Source organism: Falco punctatus (assembly GCF_963210335.1).
Source record: "Falco punctatus genome assembly, chromosome: 11".
Classification (NCBI taxonomy): domain Eukaryota; kingdom Metazoa; phylum Chordata; class Aves; order Falconiformes; family Falconidae; genus Falco; species Falco punctatus.
In genome coordinates, this window is record NC_137591.1 from 33,674,746 (window position 1) to 33,699,511 (window position 24,766).

Sequence of the window (24,766 nt, forward strand, 5' to 3'; positions counted from 1 at the left end):
CATCTAATTGATCCTTCCCTTTTCTGTGCTGGCAGATGAGGTTGTGGGAGAAACAGAAATAATTTTCTGAAATAAAAATATTCGCTGACATAGAGGTAAATACTTTCCTACAATATTTATTAATATAATGATAATAATTACTAACTAAAAAGATATTTTCCTCTTCAAAGTCTTCTGAATGTTGTATATTAATCCTCACAGTGTTTTAATGAGTTGCTCTAGAAAGCAGCATATAACGGACACTTCTCAGATGTTATATGCATTTCCTCACTGTCCCTGCTTACTGCTTCATGTACTGAAGTGGAAAGTCCACCAAAAGTGGAGTGAATGTACAAGGACTCATCCCACAGTACTCTGAAGGCTATGACAGGAACCTCTTGTAACCTCAGCCAGCTGGAGTAGCAGGGTCCATTTTCTGGATGAAGCATCAGCAAAGCCTGTTTAGTCCCACGTCAGGGTCCTAAGCACCAACTAGATACAAGAAATCTCAGTAAGTGCTCATATGTACTTCCAAGCATATTTTGATTATGATTTCCTCGAAGGAAAAAATGATGTTCCACATACATGTGTAAAAATAACCTCACTAGCAAGGTCATCAATGATTGTGAAATGACGTTCCAAAACATTTAATTACAGCAATGAGTTTAATAGTCCAAAAATGGTCATAAACATCTACAAGATTTAGTCAAAGGCCCAGATCCATCAGCCTTCCATCTGTATTCCTTTAAGTTTTGGCACAGGCTTTTCTGCCAGTTTTAGACATCCATGCTACAGAGGGCACACCAGCAGGTATAGCTCACTCCATGAGGTTCACTCACCTTAAGTGAGCTTCACTCAGGTCCATAAAAAGTGTTTCAACTTCCAATTGGTATGCCTCCTTCATAAGAATTAAATATTTTGTGTTATGACTTCACAGCAAAAAAAAACAAGGTGGAGGAAGTGGGTAATTTCTGCTGTGTGGCAATAACAAACCATTTTCATTGTAATCACCCAAATCAGTTATTTTGCTTAGCTTCTTCAGCACTCTTTTTCCCAGCTGTGCTGTGGCTGAATGACAGTGTGACACTTCTGGAGAATGTGTTTGCCCAATTATGAATGCTGTTCAGTTTTGTGAATACTATTTGTAATTGCAATAACCACAGTGGATTAAATCACACTTTTTTTTTTTTTTTTTTTTGTGCAAAATTGCGACACATTGTGGGGATACAGTCTGAAAGACTGTGACAAAGTAATCAAATTTTATCAACACTGAATGACTCTTCTCAGCTGGAATAATGGTGCTACTGTCAGCAGGGCTTTTGATTGAAATGGATTTTAGACAGAAAATTAACCAAGCCTGGCCTGGCTTGAGATACGTAGAGTCCTCCAAGTTCCACTTCACCCAGTAACCTGGAGAGCTGATTTACACCACGCAGCCAAGAAAGCACGGGAGCTTTACCTGTTAGCTGCAACACGGTGTGGAAATACTTTGGAAAAGCAAATGCTCTACATGAGCTTTAAAAATAAAATACTTTAATAGATTTCAACATGATAACACAGAAAATGCTGTCAATGACTGTTAGCAGCCTTTATCAGTTCTTGGCTCTGTGAAAACAAAGATTTTGCACCTTTTAAAAAACCTGTCCTGGTTATGAGAAGCAGTGTAGCTTCACAGCATGAGTTACCCCACACTGAGTAAGCCTAAGTGCTGTCTGCCTGTGTGGCAGCAGAGGCTGTGGAGTACTGAAAGACTAGAAATGTGGTTGTCCTCCATTTACAGAGGTCTTTATTTACACGGCATATTGATGTCAAACTGCATGGTTTGACGAGCTGACTGAAGCAGGCTATCCTACCAGAACACCTTCCACCCCATGTTCAACCACATTTAGTTCAAGTAAGCCAAGACAATAAATGAAGAAAAATCATGTATGCAGCAATGCAGTTCTGTGCATGTCTTTCCTATACACTATAGCACATTTATTAAAGAGTGTGATGTCAGTTATAGGATACTTTCAGGCACTAATGACTAGTTCCAACATATAGTCAGGCTGTGATGGGTTTTTTTTTTCTGCGGAGTTCAGTGAGCTTTGGATTTCATCCCACATCAGCAATTTGGATCTCTTAGTACAAAAATTAAATGCATTCCAAAACCGGTGTTAAAACTAAAAGAATTTAATAGCTGTCAAAGCTGTATACAGAGATACAAATTGGCTGAAGCACAGGTAGGAAGATGGTAACCATCTGGACAGCTTTCATGTGTTAACTACATGTTCCTCAGGTTAGGGATTTGGCATTTTTTCTGAGTTTACAGCCAGGCACAAGGCACCTGAGCAGAACTCACATTTGGAGCTTTCCAAAGGTCCAGACCTCTTTTATATGGCCTAAAGTTCAACACCTTTTATATGTTGAAGTATTGGCAAAACCAAACTTTGTAAGACTTGGCTTACTATTTCTGCAAGGTACAGGACTGAACAAGGGGATCAGCATTGCTTCGGTGCCTTAGCCAAAGCGACAGCCTCGTCACTTCAGTTACTCAGGAGGTCATGCTGGTTGATCCGACAGCCTGAGGAAACGGGCTGCCACGAGATTGGTATTTCGGTTTCATTAGCTTGCTGGGCAAAATTGAAGGCAAAAGCTGCTGTGGCAGTTGAATATTTCTGACGTTCACATATGATGGTACCAAGCATTTATGATGTTCCTGGTTATGTGCTCCAAGTCACTGTAAAACCTCCTGTGATCGGTATCTATTGCATGTCAGGTATATTTTAATACCAAGGGAGACTAATGTGTATCCCTGGCAATTTGCACGAATGTCAAAGTGCAGGCACCCGGGATGTCTCCAGCTTAGATTCTCTGGATGCTGCATTGAGGTGACAGCACAGAACTACATCAGACTCCTGGCTCAGCACCTATTCTTGATCAGATGATAAGCATACACAGGTTTCACTGAGGTCAAAGGAACAGTATCTATAGATTGCTGGGGTGACAGGGAACTTTTTGAAAGCTCAACAACTGCAGCTGAAAGGTAACAAACCACAAGCCCTAGTAAGCTCATTAATCCAAGGCTGGTCTTGTGGGAATTTAATGTCAAGAAGCTCTAAGTCTTTGCCTTTCTGGGTTGACCTTGAAGGGTAGATTTCTGGGTTTCAAACTGTTGATTGTACAATCTCTGTGAGCTTACTAATTGTACATTTGAGTTTTTTGATCAGATGTTTGGGTATTTTGAGGTCATTAACTCTTCAGCATCGATATGACAGAACAAGGTTCAAGGAGCCAGTGTATTCAGTTTTTTCTGCTGTTACCAAAGTATAATTTTTTTGTAGAATCACTGGGATATCACATTTAGCTGCACAGTCTAATAATGAGCTTTGTTATTATTGTCGTGTAAATCAATATATATAGGACAAGTGGAGAATTTTATTTTTTTTTTCATTTTAAATCAATTTGTCATCTATTTATTGTATATAGCTACTGATGGAGAGTAGATATAATATGACCAATATTTTACCGTCTTCATAATTTTTTCTTAAGCAAAAGACAGTAACTGTTGGCTTATACCCTTTGGAGACACTTTTTTATCAGCCTCCTGACATAGCAGTCTGTGCTGAAGTTTGGTGTAGTGCAAGGCTGAGCGTGGGGTGAGGGGAAATGAATCACATGGCTTGTCATGCACAGTCAGAGCTATGAGGAGCCAATTTCAATTACAGAAAAAACATGACAAACACATAAAAGCAAAGACATTTCTGAAACACTTTTGAACAGAAAAATTATTTGCATTTAGAGTCTGAAGAAAAAGTTGTCCTTTGCTTTCAGTGTATTGCTCCTGTAAAATCACTCATAATGCCTTTTTGCTAATAGGTTGAAAGTGGCATTAAAATTTCTGGTGTGCATCAGGAAGATTTTAATCATGCTGTAACAAAGATGGAAACAAAAACAGACTTATCAAAATATTTTCTGATAAGTCTAGCAGTATGCAATAAAGGAAAAAAGATATTAAAATCTAACTGTTACTTTAATTCTCCATTTTTCTTCCTAGTTTTATGGGTCTTTTAACTTGAGATATTCAAAGTGTCTAGAGAATTAGGCATGTTAAGGTATACAGGTAGATGACTAAGCCCTGACGTGAGATTTGGGTGAGTGAACAGACCCTGGGAAACCACCAGGCATGACACGAGAAATTGCTGGATGTGACAACGTAGTAGAACAGGACAAAAGTTACAGACAGTGCTGTTAGGAATGGCCAGGTTTTACAGGGGTTTAATGGGGTTTATTGAAGAGAAAGATGCATTTTATAAATATTTGGAGGGGAGCACTGGGGACCTTTGGAGGAGACAGTCTGACGAGTCAGCAAGCACCTAGGGAACTGTATCAGTAACACCAAGATTGCCCAGGAAATGTTATCAGAAATACCAAATTTCTGTACTGATGTAGAAAAAAATAATGTCTATAGGGAAAAGTAAGTAAGGGCAAGTCATTTATTTAGGAGGAGCCCAGGGCAGAGAGTGAGAGGTTATGGTAGTTGCAGGAAGAACCAGAGTGGGGAACTGGTGGGAAGAGGCTAAAGGAGAAGCCTGTGTGGGGCCTGGGATCTGCCTGAGCAGCTGTGCCCCTGCAGTGCAAATGCACCCACACCCCTGGGAGAGGTGCTAAGCCAGAAAGAAGGGGGTGTCCCCTGCATCCTGCAGTCCACCGGTTTTGGCTGCCCAGAATTCCTACAGAATTTCAATACACTGAGATTTCATTGAAAAAGTTCTGAAGTTTTCCTTAAGAAACCACTTGCATAATTTAGAACATTAATAGCAATGTTAGGAACACGGTACCCTCTAATATTTTTCTGGGGAATTTTCAGAAAGAAACTAAAATTAAAACATATGTTTTATCACATTTAGAAAAGATCAAAATTTAAACTTTCTCTGCTTTTTAAAGGAAAACACTGAGATCCCTTTATAACCTGAGCAGATTGCATGTAAGGTCAATTTTTCTCTGATTGCTACTCTGTTTCCCTAGGTGCATAAATAAGCATTCTTCAATCCTTTTATAGGAGCTTAGTTGTACAAATAATTACTCAGTCACCCATGTGAAAGGTGCTACAGGTTTTACAAACTGAAAAAAAAAATCTAGGGAGATTAAAAGCAAGCATCAAAGAGAAATACAAAGAGCTTTTTATTTTGAGCTTTTTTTGTAGTCTACATAGTAGGGGCATTGTTTTTCTTCTATATGTATAAGGAACAGGATATGTAAACTCTGATTTATCTGGGTTTTTTTCTGTAGCAACAATACCAAATTTTGCTACAAATGCATTATTTTAACTTTGTTTGTAAAAATAAACGGCATCCCCCACCACCTACCTGATTAAATCTAGTATTAAATAATTATTTCAATAATATTATTTCTCTGACCCTTCATACATGTAATCACCCAGTGTTCCTACCCCTCCTTTGTTCTATTTTTCCCAAAGTTTTAGATATTTTCTATTACAGATTTTTTTTATTTTATATAAAAATCAAGGATAATTGCTAAGACATCTCTGTCTTCTGATTTGCTTTCTTGATTAGTTTGGGGGTTTTTTTAGGTTTTTATTATTATTATTATTGCATGGGTTTATTCTCCTTCAGATCCAGAATAGCAATGTTACTGTTTATTACTTTGGCTGCACTTTCCTCCCAAGCAGTCATCCTTTTCTATGTATGTTATTTCACATTCTGCTGGCTTTCTTCTTCCTGTCTTTCCACTGGCATGAACTTTCCCATTCATAATAATGTGAGGATAAAAAAACTCCAGACAAAAGAGACAGAGAGAAATGTATGTGTAAACAGTGTAAATGGACCATCTGAGAGGACATTTGCCCCAAAACTGATAAGGTTCAAGAGGAAGACAGCTGTCAGTCGAGTTAAGCGGTAACCAGACATTGCCCCGTCAGCATCATAACCACCACCCTGGCTGGCTCTCAGCCAGCATCCACCTTGTGGGGTGACATCACAAGGACAGCACCCAGGGACACTACTTGGGTGTGTGGCTCTGACTTCTGGGGAGCCTGGGGGACAGGGGAATTTTTCTGTTGGTTTGTGGAGTCAGTTGTAGAAGTGTACATGGAAATCAGAGGCATATATTTACTGCTTGTAGGCACCTGGCGCTGTGGTTTATCCATTGCATTACTAGCATTGATCCTGAATGCATCCTGACAGTTAATCGGTTAGCATCAATAAACTATTTCAATTCCAAATTGATTTAAATCTCATGAAATCACTTTTTCTTTGCGACGGGTATCTACCCCACTGATGTACAGAAGCAGGTGCTGTAAAGCCCATGGGATGGGTTACACAGGATAATCTTTCTCCCATGATCTTTTCTTCCATTCCTCATCCAAGTAAGTTTTTAATTCTTAAGACTGCAGTTTAGGGGGGCTGTTTTCCTGTTGGAAGAGTAGAACTTCTTGTGGTGGAACAGACATGCACTTTTGCCAAATGTTTTCTTTCAGATTTTCTACAGTAAAAGCCAGTCCTCCTCAACTTCTGGCTTTTCTTTGTGTCCTTTAAAATATCTTGTGCCTTTTGAATGTGCCTCAGCCTTCTTTTGACACTGGGGGAAGTGTACTATAGTATCAAATTTAGCTCAGAAGATAGGACCTCTTCCTAAAACACTTCAAACTAACCTTATTTCTGGAATGGGTTTATAATTTTTATGTTATTCAGTGGGGTTTTTACCCCCACGTGCTTTTTCTGTGGTTTACCTTGTAACCTCATACAGTAGAAAAGGGATTCATTAGCTTCTTTATTCAAGCAGTACATAAAACAGCAGCCCCAACTCCACTCCACTTACTACATTCATTTTTACTACTGTCATTTGAAAATGTTAGGAGCCAGAGATCTGAACAGTCTGAGGACTAAATGAACAATTTGTTTGTGATACAAATAAATGTTTCCAGGCTGCTAGACAACTTCCAGCACCTGCATTGCACACTTTCCAGCGTGTGACCTTGACAGATCAGACATCAGCTTCTTCTCAAAAGGAAAAAAAACAAGGAGAGGAGGAAGGGGGTGGAGTGTGATATTGCATCTTTATTTATCTGAAAGCATATTTCCATTTTTTTTCAGCCAACTGAATGGAGGATGGTAGAAATAAATGTCTGTGACAGCAAGAAAATTAAAAGCAATCTGTAGGTCATACTCGGTGCATTTTAAGATGACTTTCCAGGGGTGCATATGGCATATCTCCAAGGCAGTGCAAATAATTTTTTTCAATTTGTTAAGTGGGGTTTTTTTATGTGGTAGGTGAAAATACTGTGGTCACCCAGATACCCAAAATGCAGCGTGAAGCATGGTTGCTTTCCATGAGATACACAGCTACCCAGTAGCCCAAAGAGGTATGCTGCTGTGGGAGGACATACTTTGCATGTATCTCAGACTGCAGTTGGTGTGAACTGTGGCTGAAGTCTTCAAAGCAGAAGACTTTTTGGTTTGCATTAAGGCTGATGATTTAAGAGACTCCCGTATCATGACTCCTGTCACGCAGATTACACTAGGAAGAATAAGCACAACAAGAAAGACAGGAGCATTAAGCAGCTGCATAATTGCATGTCAATGCAAATTGCTTTAGCTACAATTTTTTGAGGACACGAAAAGGAGAAGAGAATCCTATAGCAGGATCAAATGGGAGCCTACATGAATAAAAATGCACAGGAAGAAAATTTATCCTACAAGCAAGAAATAAGATCAGAAATTTATAACATTCAAATAAACAGGAAGAAGAATGACATAACTCTTTGAGGAGTTGTAGAATCTACCGCAAGCTACAAGATTATCACCAAGCCAGGCACCTGGACAAAAATGTGTTCACAAAATTTTTATATGAGCACAAGCCTCAGTCCTGTCTATAGTATCTCATCATCTAAATTGTCTGTCTTGTGCATCCAAAATGCTAACTCAAGGCTGGAGTTGGCCATGTGGGACACCTACTGTTGGGAAGCCAAGACTGAATCCAAGACAGAAGGAAAGGGACTGTTTGCTGGAAGGTTTTTTTTGGGAAGGAGGTATCTGACAGTGAGAAAGAAGAGAAAAAATGGGAATGGAACTGACCACACCCTAAGATAAATTACAGGGCTTTGAACACAACAAAAAATAGCCTCAGATACCTGTCTAGAGCTTTTGTCTTTGTTTTTCACTTTCCTACTCTATTTTAATTGACAATAAATTAAATTAATTTTCCCTATTTCGCCTGTGGTTGTAGCTGGTAAGTGGTCTCCCTGTCTTTATCTCAACCCTACACAATTTTTCATCTTATTCTCAGCCCCTGTCCTGTTGAGGAAGGGGAGTGTGAGAGTGGCTGGGGAAACAGCTGGAAGCTGGCTAAGATGAACCCACCACAACACAAACTAACCCCAACATTTTATAGTGAGATTTTAACATTGAGTGTTTAAGACCACCACAAATCTCCTGGCTTTCCTAATCCTTCCTGCTTTTTTATACACCCCTTTCTTATCTGAAACAGTTTGTAGTGCTCCTAATTAATGTTTTCTTGCATCATATTTCAGTTACCTTTATTGAGTTGCCTAGTTCTCAGACATTGTAACCACAAATCCTTGCTTCACTCATCCAACTTTTTTGTTGACGTTTTCTGTTGTCATTTATCCTCTGTGTCCTTTTTCTTGTACGGACTGCTATAGAGATGGAGTTAAAAAAAAAGAAAAAAAAAAAAAAAGAAAAAAAAAGCCAACCTCACAACCTTACAAAATTCTGAGTGTTGACAATTTCCATCAGTGTAACACAGAGTAGAGAAAGCTTAGCTTCAAAGCAAGGTTTCTGCACTAACATGACAAGTAATGTTTTTCCTATTAAAATCTACAACAGAGAATTAAAAGATTTTAAGATAAGTGGGGTTTTTTTCCTCTTTGATTTAATAAACATTTTATTTTCAACCCCCTTTTCTTTTTTCTTTCAGCACTCATTGCAATGCAAAAATTAATGTAGATTTGTCTCTTTCCAGCTGCAGTGCCAAACAAAAAGGGCTCTCAAAGTCAAGCCAAAGAGGCACAAGAATTACATAATTTTATTTTTTTTCCTAATTCATGACCTCAATTGCATAGGCTTGGGAGATGAAAGCACAGTAGGAGATTACATGCTTCCTTTAGCTTTAGCAATAAGGAAAAGAAAAATTTAACATCCAAAATTGTTAATGGGGTTCTCATAATTTCTAAGAAAACACCTAACTTTTAATTGTCTAAATTCATAATTTACTCACCTTTGGAACTTACGATGACATTGTGGATTAAAATAATCCATAATATTAATTAATAATAATCCATAATAATAATTGATCTGTGGTATGGAACCAGGTATTTAAATTCAAATTTTATAAAGGATGTATTACTTAAGTGCAATGTAATTCCTAAATGTGTGATTTTCTAATTGTGAAGGGGCGTAACACAGCAGGCCTTACAAAATATTATTAGAGCACACACCATTCACAGAAATAACCTACAGAAGCTTCTAAAAAGACTTACTATTTAAAAGCATAAGAAGCTTCCATTGTACTACATCACTCCTTTTGCTGAGTGCAGGGGACTGCGCTGTTCCCATGAATTGCTGCTTGAAATAATAATCTTTTACTTACAACTTTAAAAGCTGGTTTTCTGCAGAAGTTTGTAAAAAGGACAATACCTATAGGTGATTTAGTAAACATGGGGAACTCTTCAGAAATAAGGGCAATATTTTCAGCCAAAAGTTATTGAAAAGGTGTATTAGAGAGTAAAAAAAAAAAAAAAAAAAAAAAAAAAAAGTATTATAGCTGTGAAGCATTTCTAAATAACTACATTTTATTGTGTTCTGTGAGATATTAGCCTTCAGAAAGTTCAGCACAATAATGCCTACAGAGAACACAGCAAAGAAAATACAACAGTAAAGAAATCCTTTCGTGTATACATCACCTATACAAATACCTTCCGAGACACCACAAGGTCTAGAGGCAGGCTTTGTAATTTCTCTCTGCTTAAGCTGTAAATGATTAGCTTTCTGTATGCTGAAATGTTTACTACTAGCATTAAAAGTCAGCACCTCCATTAACCTTGTATCTTCTTTGTCAGGGTTGCATACTGTTTTGCTGCAGGGGAAATAAGGCAACTAACAGAAAATCTTCTGTGTATCATTTTTTTAAAAGCTATTTGTTTTCTGTAAGGTCAAAATTATCAATTTTTTAGTCAATCCATATGTGGACATGTAATTAAAATATAAAGATATAGTTTAGTGACCCTGATGCTGTACTTGATCACGGCACACCAAAAACAAATGAGCAAAGCACTTCAGCTACAGCAAGTTAAACTTCTCACTAGATTGATGGCTCCTATCATCTTCAAGGCATAAGTTACACAAAATTTATCTCAATCACTAAAACATATATGGAGGCTAGAAAGAATCAAACTTGCCTACCTCAAAAAAAGACAACTTCATACTCAGCCTTCTTTTTAAGAAGCTTCAAGTTCAGAATTCACCAGCTTATGTTAGCAGTAGATGTGCTGTAGGGGATTTCGGGAATTGGAGATTCCTGTAACTGGAAACTCTTTGGAAATCAGAAACTCCTGAAAATTGTCAGACTAATAGGTATGAATGCCTTTCTATCCATCCTTATGATTGCACATAAATAAAAAACAAGCAACGTCATATAAATTAAGTAAATGTAACATTCTGAATACTCATCATTTCACCTTTTTACTTGTGAGTTGGGACAAATCTAGTATCTAAGTTCATTCTTTCTGCACTAGTAACAAAAATGAACTGTCTAATTCCTGATATGATTTCCTGCTTTGCAATAATTCCCTTGATCAGTGGGTGACTAGTGCTGAGAGTGTTGCTGGTTTCCAGCCATAACCCAAGTACCACAATACATGTCAGCAGCCGGGCATCCTCCAAGACTGCTCTTACTGTGTGACATACCATAATATTTCCCGGATGACCTCCTCGAATCAAATGACCTGCCACTCTTTTTCCACCTCACCTCAGGAGATGACAGAAGGTTCTTCCCCAGAACTGTTTATAACAAATCTTCTCCTCCCCTTTACATTTCCTTGGCACTTGTATTTCACCTAAGCACTTCATCAATGCCCATTGTGTGGTATCTGCTGGGCTTTCTTTCTCCAAAATGATAATGAAGGAACAAAGTCTTATCAAAAAGGTGCGGGTGGCATTTGCTTTTCACTAGTGGCACCACGGCAGCTTTAGTTTTATTCTGGCATAGAGTGAGCATTGCCAATTGTTGGCAGAGTATTGTAAAGGTTTATAAAATATTCTTTTAATTTATTAAATGCACCTAGAGGCCTCCTAGGGAAAATAATCTAGCTCATGTTTATATGCAGGTACGTCTAGAACTATTACTATTCAAAATCAGAATGTCAGCCAAAATATCCTATAGTCGCTTATAGCAAAGCACTTTGCAAACACTATACCGACTCTGAACTTACGTGCTTCATCCCTTGAGCAGGATAAGGGACTACATAAGTGACATTAATTTTATTTTCATTCTGAGGTCTGGGATTGACATGATTGCTCCCTAGATGAACTACTTCCTCATAGACATTTACATTTAAGCATTTTTAAGTATAAATTCCTCCAAAGGGTCACAGCCAAGCCAAGAGAGATTATTTTCATGAATAATTCTTGTGAGCTATGATATCAAATGCTTTACTAAGTTCAGATATTAATCTAATGCATTCTACTGTTCTCCCCAGAATATGGAAATTAGAGTCAGTGGTTCAGAAAATTCCTCAGTGAGCTGGAGGTCCTTGTGGCTGGAGCTATGAAATATAATATGTCTTTTGCTTCAAGGATGGATGGATCAATGAATAAAAATGGGATAAGTAGCCTACATCTTTTCAAATCTCCTGGAGGGGTAGGAAGCCTTGTTACAGCATGTGTGTGTGTGTGAATTTGCTTGCACACACTCTGGTTAGACAATTCTACATCAAAACATAAGGCATAATGTGCATAGGAAATATGTTGTATTCAAACATATTATAAATCATTTGGGATGGTTGTTGAGACCGTTTCCTCTGCTCAGCATCTTCTAGAATTTAACTTTAGGGATGAACTCAGTGGAAAGCACCTGGACTTAGAGGAAAATCAACCATGAAAAATCCCCATTCTTACACTAAGCAAGGCCAGATTGTGGCTGAGATTTGTATAAAAGTGGAAGGGCTATTTTTCTTGAACCATCAAAAGAAAGCTCTAGAGTGACAGAGGAGTAAAGCCAGGCTCTATCTTTAGAAACATGCACGCATTCGTTTCTCAAAAGTAGAGGGAACATATATGGATGAAGGTAAGGCTTCTGCTCCCCTACTTACGTATGGATCAAGGCTTGCTATTAGCACAGTGCTACTGAATTTAGTAGTGCTATTACTGGAATAGTGTCTGCAAACTTTACTTGTAGGAGAAGACTTCAGTCTGCTAAATGTTCTGTAAAAAACATCTTTTAATCCACAAGGATAGTACAGGGAACACAACTAGCTCCAAGACAAACTTTAACTGGATTAATTGGAAACCTGACTGCGGGATTATGTCTCTTAATCTCTTACACCCTTCTCTCCCATTCAACAGTTTCCCATAGAACACCACAACAATATAGCCCTCCATGAAAAACTGCTGTAGCTCTTGAGTTTTCTTATCTGGGGGTTATTTTGCGTGTCTAATTCAGCAGAAGAGCAACCACTCTACCACTCAAAACCTATTCAGCTATTGTAAGATCCTGATTTTACTTGCAAGCTGTCATCTTTTACTACCTTTGAGACAGGACAATGTTTGTGAGAAGATCTGCTTTTCTGAAAAGGGATCTTAGGGAAATACTTATTCCTAATATGCTGCATTAGTGTCATATATGGGTTGCTTGAATGCACATGTATTTCCATTACTGGAAATGAATTCACATACGGTACTAAAGTAGAATTATATATCTTACAACTGAATACTATTTAAACATGTCCAAAGAAATATAGCTTATGAATAATCTTGTTCCAATACTTTTGCAATGAAGTATTATGTTCAGAATTCTAAAGTTATGGGGAAACAAGTTTGGTTGTGTTGCTCTTTTATTTGCAATATGCTAGATTTTAATTAAAATTACATCACTGAAAGCTGTTTTAAATGTGAAACTCTCTTGCTTCAATTGCAGGAAGTCTTTTCTCCCTTTTGAATTTCAGTTTAGCTATAACTCTCCAGAATCAATGGGGACTCATTTTTCTCTTTCCAAACAAGGATTACACAGAACAGTATCAAACATATATCTCTGTGTGTTAAAAAACTGAGATTCCAGTTTCTTTTCCTAATGAAGATTAGAAACCTTATCAGCTTCTGTTGTACTCCCCCAGGAACATTTCCATTAATATAACTCTAGATCTTCTGTTATGAAAAACAAAGGCAAAAGCAAAGGCCAAAGAAAGCCACAACTAAGAACCACTGGAGATGAAGTCATTGGAGATAAGACCCAAAGCAGGTGAAAATTCAAAAGAATGGCAGTAGAAGTAAAGGTAGCAATTTTTTGTGCTGAGAAATAAAATAAGCTTCGCACCAGGACCCATCCCATGAGGGGTTCCATGAGGTGCCTCAGCCTGGCCTTGGATTGGACCCTCGTCCAGCTCTGCTGCCCAAAGGTGGCCCCTGAGCATTGCAGGTTGGCTGCACGAAAATAAACTGTTCCTTATCTCATCGACAAGGGAAACCTCACTTCCTTGCAGGGAATCCTTCTTTCTCTGGCACCCCAGCTTCCAGCCAGTTTAACCCTTTCTGTAGCAGGGCCTTCTTGTCCTCTGAGCCGGATCATTCCTTGGTCACAATTTACCACTGCTGAACAGTTACAGTTTGAATTATCCCTTCACTGTAAAATAGTGACAGCACAGATATTCTGCAATATTGTTTAACCCTGTCTTATTTGTATGCATCTGGAAATTTTCTAGGAAGTAAGTAGAACTTGCCCTTACTCAAATAAACCTCAAAAGCTCTTTTGGGTCACTTCAGCAGCTTAAAATTAAAGTACTGATACTCTTATGCATGTATACTTTTTGATGGTATTTCCACAGTGTTTGCAATCCATAAGCACTTTTAGCACTGATGTAATACCTTCTGTTTCACAGATGAACAGAACCAGCCCTGGCCAGTTATTCAAGATCAAGCTGAAAGTAAATTATCTCAGACAATAAGGGAATACTGTGAAAGTTCTGTGCAAGTGTGACCTGAATAAAACATGGTACAAAGTGATGAGGAAAAGAAAGCTATTCTTGGTTAAGCCAGCTGGACAAGTCTTTGAACTTAAGAAATTCTCCCTTTAGAGAAACATTTTCAGCTTCTGTGCTAAACTACAGATTTGTATCTCTGCACTCTAACCAATTCTAAATGGGCTGAAACACTTTTATCCTGTCAAAAGCATCAGCTCAGTCTGCATTCATTACATTCAAATTTTGGAAGTGCATCTCAGTAATGCTACGTTGTGCAGGAAAGGAGAAATATTTTATGGTGATAGTAAAAATATACTTTTAGATTTTGATTCTAAGAAACTAATGCTTCATTATCGTATTTCATTTCAGTATGTTTTTCAGTCCTGTATCAAAAAGTGACCACACAGATTTGCAACAACTACCTTGAAACTGTTAAAGCCCTTCGTTACCTTTTGGAAGCTCACAGTTTTTATTTGTGTGTTTATGGTAGCAAATGTTTACAGTGATAACATTTCTATACGCCAGATCATTTCATAAACATTACCAGCTAGTTCTGCTCCTGTCTAAGTGAAAACAGCTTTTCACCTCAACTAGATCAACTCTGTAATGAATAAATTGATAATGACAATGTGCATTCCATCACACTTGCAAATAATGAAAAAACATTGGGGCTTTTGTGAGTGTGGGGTGTGTGTGTGTGTGGACAGAAATCTACGGTCAGGAAGGTTAGACTAACCTGAAGTTTTCTGTCTCTTTCAATGCACCATAAAATTAAAATAAAGCAGAATATTTGGGATCAGCTTATTTTAGATTCTGTTTCAATCCCTTTACACCATTTCATCTGGAAGCAGGAGAAAGTCCGTTGCAGTAAGTGTTTCTTTAAACAACATACCCTGGCAAGAAGCCACTACTTGTAGCCCCTCAGTTGACTGCAGCCCCTGACCAGAGGTATTGAGAAAAAACCTACAGGAGATCCCATGGTCTGCCCCTGCTCCAGACCCACACCTCAGGATCAGCTGCATTGTGGTCTCACACCGTATCTCTATGGTGTGCACAAAGGTGCGTACAGACCCTATTACACTGTTACAGGTTTTTGTTTGGCCTGCAGGGCAACACTCAATGATAGAATTTCTCAGGAATGTGGATCATACTTCAGTCAGCTTGAGTATTAAAACTGAGTTCTTCCTTTTCTGGTGACCAGCCTTTACCATGAACTCAAGACCTCAATATATAAATTGATTTTTTTAACAAAAGTAATCTTCAGCTTCAAAAGGTGAGTTATGTGTTTTTGGAGATGGACCAAATGCCGAAATGGAGGTGCCCAGGTCAAGATAAAGACATGAAAAATGCTGATGGCTCACTGCAGGACTTCAAGGATGACAAAACGTGGGGAAACAAAGGCTGTTGTTGCTCTCTGTGTCATCCTCTGCGCATATTACAGGGCATGAAAACCCTTAATCCTTCCTTTCTGATTCAAAGTTCTACAAACATTTGCCTTAGCCATACCAGAGGGTATTGTGATCAGTTTAATAGATGTCTGTTTGAAAGAGGTCCAAAACTGAAAGACATGTAATCTCCAGGAGACATGATAGCAGTCCCAAGACCTTTTGATAGTCCTTTAATACTACACTGCTAATATTCAATCATAGTGTAACATCAACAGCAAAGCTGTGCATCGAAATGCCCTTTTAAAGAGAGCTTATTCTAAACTTGTGCCTGCACTACCCTTCAGTATGTCTTCTGTGAGTGATAGTACTTCAATTAAGTCATTAATTGTATGTCCCCATTTTATGTAGGCAGAATTATTTTCTTAGTTGGCAATTTAGACAAATGTATTACATAAGTTTTTATTTCACTGGCTGTGCATCAGCTTTCAAAATCTATGATGTTTCAGAAAAAGTATGAAGCGAATATTAAAAGAAATAGCAGAATTTAAAACCTGTTTGCCTATGTACAGCTTTCCATACTCATGGTTCATGCCATGAATCTTGTCTCTCCTGCTAGAATGCCTCTCCTGTTTTTCCTCTCTGAGGAAGCATATGATAATGTATAGCCCCATATTTGAAACAGACTAATAATATAACTTTAGAACGACATTTGTTAAGCCCAGTTTTCTGGATTTAGTGACCCAAAATAACAATCACATTTAGCTGGAAATGCCAAGATGAAAAATGCTTAGAATTTGCTCATTTTCTGTTTCCTGGACAATTATTATTTCAGTCTTTGACTCGTGAAAAAAAAGTTATCCACCATTTTGTGCAACTGCAAATGTTTTCCTAGCATGGTTTTGAAATTAGTTTCATCACACATAAAACATAGTACCTGTATTCAGGAAGAACAAATGCAAACTTCAAGGCAATGTTCATGTCATTACAAACACAGGTGACACTAGAAAATGTACTAACAGATTAAAACACGTAATCTCTTACCTCTGTCTCAGAAATAAAAATCCATGAGGGACCAAAGGATGAAAGTATTATCAATGAGCTGCTAAAACAGTGCAGACTGATCCCATTGAGGCATGTCAGCAATATCATCTGTTTGTGTGCTAGTTTGTGCTCCCAAATACTGACATAATGCTGAAGTTTTTCTTACTGGTAGATGTAATTGTATAGTGAAATAGCCTTTTGATTTCCTAAGAATGTGCATCATGACACTACTTCATTGCACAAGACATTAAGATTAATACCATTAATAGCATTAGTAGCACAAGATTAATAGCATATGCCACGTTACTGAAAAATTACACCATCTAGGCAGCAACTTCTGCATTTACAGCATACTATGATGCCAGAATATATGGTAAGTGCTATAAAGAATGGTTCAGTTTAACAAAGTTTAGCTAACGTTACCCTAAGTCCTTCTGAACTTGTTGTTGCATATATCATTCCTTCTGCACAAAAACCGGTCACTATATGTCTTTCAGATAAGGAGGAAAACAAAGAAATTGTCCCAAGACAATATAATTAACAAGGTTATTGGTGTCTTATGCTCACATTCTAATTTAGGAAGCAATAAATAGTGAAAACAATAGTCTACCCATGGGGAGCTCCGTACAGGAACACTGTGTTGAAGACAAAGCCCAAGGTGGCACCTCTACAGCCAGGGGCTGGACCAGCAGCCAGAACTCAGGCATGCCAGATGTTGAGAGTGACTGTCCTGTCCCCTTGGGTCCAAGGTGACTGTTTGAATTGGATTGGAGGATCTGTGGCCTTGGCAGGCATGAGTGTGAAATGTGTGAGTATCCAAGGACAGAAATCTGAGAGCAGAAACCACTGTCCACATGCTATTCCAATCCCACTAAGATAAATTTTAGATTTTGTGACAGAGTGATGAGGTTCTGTTCTTGTGGTTAACCCATGCTAAATTGCCCCATGGCAGTTCGTGTCGAAGTTCCTATTACAGGGTGGAAGTGAAATAGAAATGAAAAAGTGATAGAAATCAAACTGACGTAAGTCCAAAGCTGTCAGTTCTGGCAAAGACTTCTTGGCAAGACAAATTTCAAATAGAAATAAAAGCCGAAAAAGCTACTGATCTGTGTCTCCTCAGTCTTAAGAACTAAAGTCTCTATATTCCTTAAATTACCCTATGAGACAGAGTTCTTTTCTCTTTTTCTTTTTGTTTTTTAGCTAACTTTAGCAATAAACAATTTAATTTATCTCAAGTATAGTACTGCCAGTCAACCAGCCATTGCCAGCCCCTTTGTAAGGCCTTCCTAACAGTACCCTCTTTGCCAAGGTGATGTGAGGATGATGCATTACAGACTGAAAGATACTGCAGTAAGAGGCACATTTTGAATTTCTATGATAAACAGAACATTTAGTTTTAAAGATTAAGAGATTTAGGTAGTCATTCCTTAAGTCAGTCGGTGTAGCAGCTAGTAGCTGCAAAGGGATTGCTGGAGGGCACAAACAGAACCTCAGGGGCTAATTCTTCATTTTTTTACCCTGTCACAAAGCAAAGATGTAAAAACAAGACTAACAGCTCTTAAGGTAACTCAGAGTGAACATGAACTCAGTCCTAAACGTGACATTTCTGCTAACGAAAGGACAATCTCTTTTCCATGATAGCTGAGCACTTGTTTCTGCAATGAAACAATGATAGGGTTCCCAACTATGCTGAAGCTTGGTATTTTTACAAAGTACTTTTCCCTTTGTTTAAAAGACAATAAGGAAGACAACTTCATTCAGACAAGTAATTCTCAGAAGGCATATGCCATCTTTAAAGTTTTACCTTCAAGGTCGTAACAGCTGTTTGATTTTGAGATGATACTGTGTATAGAAGGTTAATTCAGTGACACTAGAACAAGAATGGAAAGTGGCAAGCTCAGAAATATACTAGAGATGACTTGACATGATTTAATGGAGAAAGATACACTACTCTTGAAAACAGTTGCTTTTACAGGATTTTTTTTCTTTTTGAAAGAACTTGTTTATAAAGTCTCACCTTCTGAATCTGAGCAGTAATACAAAATAATGAACCTTCAATACAGTCTTGGGCTAATATTTCTTTCTCTTAATAGGGTAATTGTATTTGAAATATTGAATAACAAAAGCCAAACACAATATTATTTGGTAAATATCACTCTCTAAAGTCATCCAAAATTTAAAGAACAAGGAACAAACCAGACTACAATATGAACAAGGTGGTAAGTTGGAAAAATCATATTGGATATTCTTTAGAAAAGTATGGCGAGATGATCGTTTTTTTAATATATATATTTCAAGATCATCTATTTCTGAAACAGTGAGTTCACAAAGCATGGACTTTATATCATGGATGTTCATCTGTTGATACAGGAGCATCAGGTAGAGGCACAAAAAGGGTCTAGTCAGAACATTCCACAGTTCTTACAATCAAAAATAGCAATTTAAGCTGGATAGTGCCAAATGTGAAGTACAAGAACCAGGCTGCATTTAACTGCAATAATGCAAAAGTATGTAATCATATTGTTGTCTTTGGAACTAACGCTAACTCAGTGGACCAACCTCACCAATAAAGTATAAAATTACTACAACTATTGAGTTCTGAGATTACAGCAATGCAAATCTTTATCAGATTGTGAGGAGATAACTATCTGAACAGAGTTCCAAAACCTCAAGAAAGGCATTCAATAATTAAGCGCAATCAGAAACTGAGGACAGCTTTTAACTTTTATTTAATCTGCTTCCTAAGCTTTCAGACAAGTTCTTTCTAGCAGAGAAGGCAAAAAAGAATTATTTCATTAAAATAATCTTTGTCCATCCCATCAGTTATATTTTTGTTTTCTTGGAGTGAATGAAATCTGCTGCCTCCCGTTCATTATCATTTCAACATTTTTCAATCTGGAAAAGTCCATCTGTCATAAACTATACAACTGCTGACGGTACCCAACATACTGATGTACACAACCTTATGACATCCTCAGCAGCTTTGAAGATACATCACATTTTATCCATAAAACGTCTATTGCGGAAGTTTACAGCTTGGTCAGTCACTAATCAAGAAATCATTCACCAATGATTTTCCAAAGCAGGGCTAGGTGCTTCAGATGTATCAGCAGTATTTATTACTCCCTGAGACAACAGAACATACTTGGTTGTACCAAAAGGTGTAATGTAACCCATTCTCACTACTCCCAGTCTTAAGTTGGAGCAGTTCTGCTGGAATCAGTGCACAGCTAGAAAGCCAAGTTGGAGCATGGGACAAACCTGTCCAGGAGGCCATTCACAAGCATCTGCTGCCTGAAGAGCTGCTCCCAGGTACTTTTCTCCCACCAGGCAAATCTGCCAACAGATTCTAAATACCTCAGTGTGAATCACAGCTGGGAACCAAGTAGGTTCCAAGTATTTCAGTGGAGTATTTCAGCGGAGAAATTCAGCACTGTTTCCTTCCCAGTCAAGCGGATGACAATGGCAATCAAAACTGACAATATTATTTCATTAGTTGGTCCCACTAGCTTAAGTAGTGCAAGGTCCTAACTACAGCTGATAAGCCTCAGGGCCCGCTACACTAAAGCCATGTGATCAGAGGCTGAAATAAACCCTATTGCAGGGCAGCGGCCTACCAGGATGCCAGGGCTCTTAAAAGCCAATCCTAAAAAACTGAGGAATGAACCCTAAAGTGAATGTATCATCTCCACAGAGAAAACAATTCCAATTGAATGTAATTAGAACAAGTCCAGTATCCATACAGATTCTAATAAGCTTGCTCTTGGAAAAAAAGAAACGGAGCTTTAAAGTCTATAACCTATTAATTTTTCTTTTATGTTGTCAATAACTTCAGCTTGCTTTTAATCCAAAATATGTTAGTTTGTCTCACTTATTCTAGTCTTATGCAAACATGAGCCCACTCAATGTGTGTCTGTACTGCAGAAACAGATGCTACTACGTATATTTCAAACCTGAGTCTGAATCAGATGGTCTTTGTAAAGCGTCCTACTGGCAAACATGCATTTCAGAGAGAAGGGGCAAGTTTTCCACAGCTTTTTCACCAGTGTAAAATATGTGTCTCTTTGGACTGGTTTTGGCTGGGGTAGAGTTAATTTTCTTCATAGTAGCTGATATGGGGCTATGTTTTGGATATGTGATGAAAACAGTGTCGATAACACAGGCATGTTATTGCTGAGCAGTGCTCACGCAGCATCATAGCCTTTCCTGCTTCTCCCATCACCCCACCAGCAAGTAGGCACAAGGAGCTGGGAGAGGACAGAGCTGGACAGCTGCCCCCAGCTGACCAAAGGAACATTCCGTACTATATGACATCATGCTCAGCAATAAAAGCTGTGGGGAAGAAGAAAGAAGGAGGGGGGGTGGGGGGTTGGGGGGGGGGGGTGTGCTGGTGGAGAACGGGACATTCAGAGTTATGCCATTTCTCTTCCCAAGTAACCGTTACACGTGACGGAACCCTGCCTTCCCAGAGACGGCTGAGCATCTGCCTACTGATGACAAGCAGTGAATTAATTCCTTATTTTGCTTTGCTTGTGTGTACAGCTTTTACTTCACTGTTAAACTTTTATCTCAATACGTGAGTTTTCTCACTTTTACTTTTTTGATTGCCTCCTCCATCCTATTGTGGGGGGAGTAAACAAGCAGGTTTGTCAATCACAATTTGCCTTTAGTAAACCCATGCTGGCTTTTCCCGATCATGCACTTCATTTCACTTGTGATAGCCCCCAGGAGGAGTCATTCCATAACTCTCCCAGGGACTGAAGTAAGCCTGATGTGTCTACGACTTTCCAGATCCTTCTTTCAGCCTTTCTTGCAGATGGGGGTTGACATTAACCTTCTTCCACTCTTCTGGGGCATCCCCCAATCTCCACAGCCTCTCAAAGATTACGGAGGGCAGCCTCACAATGATGTCAGCTAGCACTCCTCACCCCTCGGGTGGATGTTGTCAGGGCCCATCACTTTGTAAGGGTCAAGCTTCTGTAACGGTACACATTCACTCCTTCGCTGGCAGCAGGCCTGTGTTTGCATCAGCCTGGATTTTTTTCCCAAGGCCTGGGGCCAAACAGTGCTGGTAAAGACAGAGGTGAAGAGTGTCAAGAACCTCTGCCTTTTCAGTGCAGTCGACTAGCTCACCCCACCTGTTTGACAGTGGACCTTCTGTTTCTGCTTGTCGTTTATATACCTAAAGAACTCACTCTTGTAGTTTTTGACATCTCTGGCCAATTTCAAGCTGAGCTATTGCTTTCCTAACTGCATCTCTGCACACCCTGACAATGCCCTCCTAGTTTGCAATGGGTATTCATCCACTTTTTCCATCTCTGGTGTGCTTCTCTTCTGGTTTCAAGCAGACTCAGAAGCTTGCAGTTGAACCGGGGGGGTCTCTTGCTCTGCCTCCTTCCCTTACCTTTAAAGGAGATGAACTGGTTTGGGGCTTCCACAAGAGCGTTCCTGGAAAACTCCCAGCACTCACTGTCTCCTTTATCCTCCATGGAAGCTCCCCATAGAATCCCTCCCAGCCGAGCTCTGAGCAAGCTGAAGTTTGCTCTTCTAAACTCTAACCCCTTTGTCTCAGTAGCAACCTTCAGCATGCTCGGCAGGATCCCAGACTCCACGAGCCCGTCACCGCTGCAGCCAAGGCTGTCACTAACGGGGCACTACAAAGCGGGTTCTCCTGGTTTGCGAGCAGCAGTTCCAGCAGTGCCTCATTCCCGGCTGGCACAGCCAACAGCCCTGTGAGGGAGCAGTCCTCTGCGCCTCCCAGGAACCTGATGGATGACGTGCCAGCTGCTGCGCTCTTCTTCCAGCAAATGTCTGTGTGGCTGAAGTCACCCATAAGAACCAGGTTCCGGTGACCTGAAGCTTCCTGAAGTGACCCAAGTATTGCCTCATTTGCCACCTTGTCTTGGTTTGGAGGTCAGCAGCAGATACCTACTGTAAGAACCCCCTTGGAAACAACTCTCTGGTCTTGACCCAGAGGCATTTGATAGGGCTTCCACAATCACCGTAGCTGACTTTTATACATCCAAGGTTCCCCTTAACATAGAGCATGACTCCTCTTCCTCTTCTTCCCTACCTGTCTTTACAAAACAGCCTATACCCATCCATCGCAATCCTCCAGTCACATGAGTTGTCCCACCACGTTTCAGTTATTCCTATGAGATCATAGCTTTCTGACTGGGCACGGAGGTCCAATGTTGCAGCACTCTCAAAACTAGCCGGCTGCAACAAGGCTTTTACCATCCCATACCAGCTTAGCTTCAATAACTAGTTCCTGCACCTTGCCCTGGCACAGCCACTGATCCCCCACAAGGTTTCAACAGTTCATCTACTGTTTGTGCTGCTCCTTCATACTCTTCAGGCCAGTCCCCCTGCTTCATCCTTCTCCTTGTCTCTTCTCCATCCAGGGCACTCACACCCTCTCTCCTCCCTCTGCTTCTTCCAGGCCTCCCTGCATTGGCCACTCCTCTTCCATACCCCTTGGAGCTATTTAACTACTTGGCAGGAACCAGCCACAGCTGCACCTTACCCACATCAGCCGACCCACCGCCCCTGAAGCCAGCCCACAGCTGTAAGTTATCAATGTTAATTAACCTGCCTTCATTCCTCTATAATTCCTCTACACTCCAGTTCCTCCTGTTCGTTCCCCAGGCTGCATGCATTGGTGTACATACACTTGAGGTGGTTGTTCTTCTGGTTCTCATCTTGGGAGGCAGCTAAGGACCATGTCTCACTGCTCTGGCTGGCCTGGCTTATTCCCCAGTTGGTTGCAATGGTGTGAGCATTGCTGCTTTGGACCTGCCCCACAAGTACTTCTGTTTAAATCCCACCTCACCAAGTTGACCAGCCTGCTGCCAAAGATTCCCAAATAGTTTTATTTATAGTGGATGAATATATATTTATGCTGCAGCACAGGCAACTACCAAGTCCTTGTATCCCCTGCAAACTCGTGTTTACTCCTGAATGGCTTTGTCTCTGATCACAATCTTTAACAGAAAGCTAAACCAAACAGTGTTTGTTTAAAAAACTTCATTATGCAATTTTTTATGGTCCAATATTAAAATAAAAGAGCTATTGAAATAAAAATAATTATATCTATTAGTTTTAAAAAGCTTTTTGTGAAAATTACAGCCTTTCCATGTCAATTTTGAGTGTATCATTAGTGTTTGGGAAATTTGGTTGCATCGATGATTTTGTTTTAAAGATAAATGGTGTCCTGAAGGGTTGTTTATAAACATTTTCCTGGATTATTTTATGACCTTGTGGGTTCACGGTTTAAGCTCCAGTTATCTGACAAATCTTTGTGTCTCATTTTCTGCTTGCTTTTTCAGGTGAGCCATCCAGGATTATTAGGAAAGTACTTCTATCCCTCATTATCCTTGGAAAATGACAAATCTGATGAATCAGAAATGACACCAAAAAGATATATATCTCTTTTTTATCTTTAATTGCAGATTTGTATGAAGTCATGCCACTTTCCTGTTACCTAAAGGCTTGAATTGCTGATTTTGTTGGTTTTTTAGCTCAGATTTTTTTTAATCCTTATTGCAGCAAGAAGATATTTGCTTAATCTCTGTGTTGGTAGTGAACCAGTTGTACTCAGCTTGTAGTATCTGAATTTTATTTAGCTATTCTTACTGAGCTAAAGCTTGGTCAGCATTCCTACGTATACACATTTACATCCATTTGCTGTTGCTATCCTGTTGCTCCAAATTAACCATTTCCCCCAAACATCTGAGGGCACAAAGGAGTGCCCAAAAATTCAAGTAAGAATTATTCCTTGTAAATAATGATGTAAACCTGTCCTTCAAATACAACTGCTTTTATGGGTTGCAAAACTATAGAACATTTCATAAATATAAATAGGCTGTTTACATAGTCCTCAAATGAACATATTTAAGATGATGACATGCAAGCCACAGTACACTTTTTCTAACAAAAATACACATCATGCTTGGAGATGTTCATATTGTTCCCTGTCCAGCGTATATTCATGGCACTGGTTTAAACAATATAAATTTCATTATTGAATAGAGGAAAAGGTATTGTCTTGGTAATGCATTAAATTCAGCATATGGCCTACAAGAGTTCAGTGGTTTGGTCTCCCAGGAAGCTTTTAGATGACCTTTGATAAATACGTCTGTGCTTCATTACCACCATCTAAGAAAGA

The 24,766-nt window shown here is 39.2% G+C and overlaps 1 protein-coding gene across 3 annotated transcripts in view; it reads right to left on the reverse strand.

Annotated features, from left to right (window-relative positions):
- BRINP3 (BMP/retinoic acid inducible neural specific 3) overlaps nt 1-24,766 on the reverse strand; it is a 220,875-nt gene that overhangs the window by 133,335 nt on the left and 62,774 nt on the right. The window contains exon 2 of one of the 3 annotated variants that reach the window (XM_080407511.1): nt 1-21,667. This exon is cut by the window's left edge and continues 27,591 nt beyond it. The exons of the other annotated variants lie outside the window; for them this stretch is intronic. The gene's annotated coding sequence lies outside the window, so the exon portion shown is untranslated. The remainder of the gene's footprint in view (nt 21,668-24,766) is intronic. 3 annotated transcript variants of the gene reach the window in all.